Genomic DNA, 4,630 nt, shown 5'->3' with positions numbered 1-4,630 from the left:
AAAAGGATTGGTTTATTATTTGATTTTATTACTGATTTTACTTGGGGAATAAGGAAATTAATTTATCCATAACTTACAGTTCATTTTCTGTTGTATTAATTTTAACTGTACGTTGAAGAAGAATTTACTCTCCTTTAGCAGTAGATTTGGCTTTTGTATGAATTCAATCTTCTTTTAAGAGTATTACCTTCAGATTTTTTGTATTTGAAAATATTTTTTTCTTCATAAGACATTGTGGGTGGGTCTTTGAGACTTATAGCAACTTTATTTTTGTTAAGTTCTACCTCTTATTGAATCTTTTCATATGTTGGAAAGAATTTTTAGAGTATACGTTTTATCTAGTGGTGTGCAAATTATAGTCTTTCTTTTAAACTGCAGTCCTGTTAATGATATGGTATGCGTGGTTGAGGCTGCTGCTATTTTGATTTCAAGAACAATGGAAAGGTTATGAAGAATCTACAATCCCAAATGTTTGGAGAGCCTTAATTAGACATAACCTTTAAACAAGAGCCACATGAATTCCAAACCTCATGCAATCTCAATGGTACATGGCAAAGCTAGATTTGTTCATTAAGGCCAAACTCCGCCTTTTTTTTTTTTTTTTTTCTCTCCACATGATACATATCACAAACATGGAGACACCAGCACCCCACCACTTTCGGGGCTGGGGGCAGAGGCAGTGAAACTCCCTGCCCAGCCATGCGGAGTTGCAGAAGGCGGTGCTGCCTGCTGCACCAGCCTTCTTCCCTTGAAAAGTGGGTGCAAGGCTGGGGTAGGGTTTGGGTTAGATAATCAAGAGCGTTTGAAAAAAGAGCGTGCTCAGCTTTATTTATTTATTTGTTTGTTTGTTTGTTTGTTGATGACACAAAGGCAGCTCCCACATGAAAAGGGTTATTACTTGCAGTACCAGATAGCTCAATTCTTATATTTTATTTTTATTTTTTTTAATACTAGGGAGGATTTCACTCTTTAAATTCCAGTTCATCATTGCCAGTTCATTCTCTCCTGAGTGCTGTTAAGTAACCACTGAGGACAACAGGCATGCTTTGTAGGGCAGAGAGCAGAAGAAGAAATGGGAGGAACAAAATCTTAATCTGGGCTCCTCTTTGGAGGGAGCTGGAGACCAGATTTTTTTTTTTCTTCTCAAGGAGGCTGTGGTGCTGTCAGGATCCAGATGGTGCACATACCTTGGCTGTAACCGTGAGGAGATGACCAGGGCAGGCAAGCTGTGCAACTGCCAAGGCCATTCAGTACTGAACCATGCTACTGTCCCAGTTCAGCCAGTGCTCTGGAGGCTACGTAACATCCAGCCTCAAATCAAAATGTTTCCTCCACATAGGAAGCGCACTAACTGCCACAATACACTGTGAACCAATATATGGCAGGAACAAAGGCCAAACGTTTTGCTGATATTGTTTCCTTGTCAGTTAAGCCTGGAGTCCTCGGCAGTCTGACACATCCAAAAGGTGATGACCGATTGTTAACAATCCTGTGAGAGCCTTCTCCCGTCAGTTCTCAGAAAAACAAGGGCTGCAGTGACGGCAAGTCACAGGATGTTATTGGATCCTTGTATGGCTTCAGAGATGTGGGAAGCAGAGCGTGCGCTGTTTTCGGAGGATGCGCGATCGTAAACAGGAAGCTTTGCAGGGCACAGCTGAGTCCCTGGGCCCCGTGGAGGACAGGAGAAGTCTGCTGAAACAGGTAGCCACGGCCAGCATTGCTTTGTTATGGCACAGGCAGCCTGCTCGAATTTCCTAAACATCCGTAGTTTAACCTTGTCATTGCTGGTCTATCGGGCCAGCTCTCACACTTGCATTTTTAAACCACTAGGGGAAAAAAAAAAAAAAGAAAAAAGAAAAAAGAAAAAAAAGCTACACATTCTGAAACCCAGGGCATGTCAGAGGTACTCTAATAGCAAATGCAGGCTTTCTTCAGACTTTCCACTCAGGAAAACACCTAAGTAACCAGTGAGTTGTTAAACCAGTATTATGCAGAACTACTGCCAGTATTTCATTGAACTACTTTACTGTTAGTTAATTAGAGACCAAGTCATTTCAGCTTGCCCCTAACATAAAAAAGTTTGAGCAGCAGCAGGAAAACTGCACGGGGAAGAGGAAGGAACAGGGTCCCTACAAGGCTCCAGCATGCCTGTTTAGAAACCACTGGCAGTCCACACGCACAAATGAAAGTCACTTGCCCAATGCATTTTGGCTGTGCAAAGAACAGCTAGTATACTCACCCTGGACAGATTCAATCTTCTCAGCTCTGCTCCTCCCTCTTCCCCAGAAGTCGTGTTACAAAACCTATTCCTAAAATTATTCCAGTTCTGCTGGCATTAAGATGTATGGGCTTAATAGCTCGTCAGAGGATCGTGGGAACAGATAAGTGCTCCAGCACGTCTGCCATTGTGTTTTGTGTTTTCAGCACTCACAGTTGCCAAATGACCACTGAACATAACAGCATCTCTAACAACAATACTTATGCCACAGAAGAAATGAGTAGAGGAAAACATAAATTTAGGAGATTGCATTTTGATGATTTTTACCACAAAGACAATGCACATGTACATTTCCCTATCAGAACTCAAGAAATGTAAATCTAGGTTGTATTATTTAAATTCAATGCAGTCACTGTGCATTTTAACCCTCTAAGGCAAACAAATTTTCCCCCAGCTGGTCACTTACTTGTTACCACTTCTGCAAGGCTGACTCAAGGAAGAGGATCCTGGTATGCAGATTAGAGCAAGGCAAGAAGTAATGGTTTGTCCCTCCTCTTGAAGCTCCAACACTGCTGCCTGTCATGGAGACTGCATGGCAGAAGTGGAGAGCCATTTTTGCTACCCCAACTTTTTACAATTGATGTCCTGCAGTAGGATCGTTGAAGGACAGCTCAGCAGTCTTATTTTAAGCCATGTGTCACAACTAAAAATGCCTTATTTAGAAGGGAAAATTAACATCCAAATTCAAAAGGTCTTTTTTTTTTAAAATTAATTAATTTATTATTATTATTATATGATTTACGTACTGCTCACCATAGATTTTGATTTCACAAACAGGAAAACAGAAAAAAGAAGTATCAGACAACCTAGCAACTGAGAATAAAGATTAATAAAATCCAACTTGCTCTAATAGAAACTGAGAAACATTTTTTTCAGGGCAAGATGTATCTTGCAAAAGGAGAAGTTAGCAGACAGTCTTTTTTGCCAGCTTTATTACCTAAAAAATACCAGCTCACTGGTCAGACAAGGGTATTCTTCAGATTCTTGTAAAATTTAACTGCTCAAAGGTTAACAACAAAGACAGACAGGGGCATGTTCTGGAACACCTGTAAGCCCCTACATTGAAGGTTGACTTAGGATCATTGTTACAGTCTTAAGCAAAGATCCAGTCACCTTCACGCTAACTACTTTGGTATCTTCTCCACATCAGCACGTAGCTGGTTTAGGCCCAACCAGTATCTCATTACCTACAGGCAGAAGAAGAAAGTAGCTTTTTGTCTATTGAAGAGGCCTATAAATCTTTTATCTCTTGATAGCTTCAAACACCTGGCTTTGCTTACTACCTCTACAACTAACCCAGCACTGCCTCTTGCACATTCTCTCCTACGCTATAAAACTTTCCTACTTTATCTCTCACTCCTCTCTCATAACTACTCCTTAATGGGTACCAGGTGGCTCCACCAACAGTTGCGGCTGACTCTTCCTATCACAAACGTTTAACTCTTTCCTTGCTTTGCTTGACATTAATGTGCTCTGGGTTTGAATATGTCGTCCCATGAGAACAAAAACGGTGGAGGAATTTGGAAAAGTCTTATGACCACACAAATGAGAATTTACCATCTTCTTTCTTTTTACTTTAGTAAAGAAAAGCTTCTGTGTGGACAATGCAACACGGTGGACAGAGGAGCGGCTTTAATAGCAGGAGACCCACTCCCTGTTTCCTGTTCTGCCACTGGCCTCTATGCAACCTGCAATAAGAAAATGGGTATTCAAATACATTCTGCTAGCCAGGGGGATTGCAGGAAAAGTGGAGCAATAAGGGCTGAAGAACTTTTTGTGGATATACTTTTTATTACTTGTAGCATCAAACCAAGAGCTGGTTAATACTAAGATCTGTGCTAGGTAAATTGCTCCTGCTTTTAAAAAATTATGATATGAAGAGGCAAAAAAAAAGCCTGAAGGAAAACATAGACCTGACGGTGTTGGGGCTAGTTTCTCCCTGATACAAATCACTTAAAGCTTTCAGCTTTCAACTCAAGAACCTGGTGCCCTGTCCACAGCCAGACTCAATATTAGACCTGTGGGAGAATGTTACTGTTCAAAAGTAGAAAAATCTTTAAGCCATCAGAACTGAAAATAAATAAATAAATAAAAAAAAATAAAAATAAATATATAAACAAAGAATTTTAGTGAAACTTATTCTTCTAGAGTTAACCTGTTTACCTGTTTGGATGGTAATTATTTATATTGTTTAAAAACAAACAAACAAAAACTTTTCTACCAAAAGTATTATAACTTAACCATCCAGTTTAAGTCAACTATGAGAGATTTGCATTGTGTCACTAGACTTTTAAGTGCAAATATCTTTGGTAAAATGTAACCTGAGCAAACAGATGCTTGTGGTCTAACCTG

General features: G+C 39.9%; 1 long non-coding RNA gene across 5 annotated transcripts; it reads right to left on the bottom strand.

Annotated features, from left to right (window-relative positions):
- Positions 1–403: 403 nt before the first annotated feature.
- On the bottom strand, positions 404–3,810 carry LOC308193547. Of its 5 annotated transcripts, none has more exons than XR_013949718.1 (3): positions 3,032–3,810; positions 2,685–2,931; positions 404–1,826 (listed from the first exon to the last, which is right to left on the bottom strand). It is a non-coding gene; the product is annotated as an uncharacterized lncRNA (long non-coding RNA). The 5 variants fall into 5 exon arrangements; XR_013949719.1 differs by having other exon boundaries at positions 2,685–2,863; positions 3,032–3,803; XR_013949720.1 differs by having other exon boundaries at positions 2,685–2,863; positions 3,216–3,802.
- Positions 3,811–4,630: the final 820 nt, after the last annotated feature.

This window comes from Anser brachyrhynchus, assembly GCF_964034855.1.
Source record: "Anser brachyrhynchus genome assembly, chromosome: 3".
In the NCBI taxonomy this organism is placed as follows: Eukaryota; Metazoa; Chordata; class Aves; order Anseriformes; family Anatidae; genus Anser; species Anser brachyrhynchus.
Note: the sequence above shows the minus strand (reverse complement) of the source record. Positions and strands in the feature narration are given on the sequence as shown.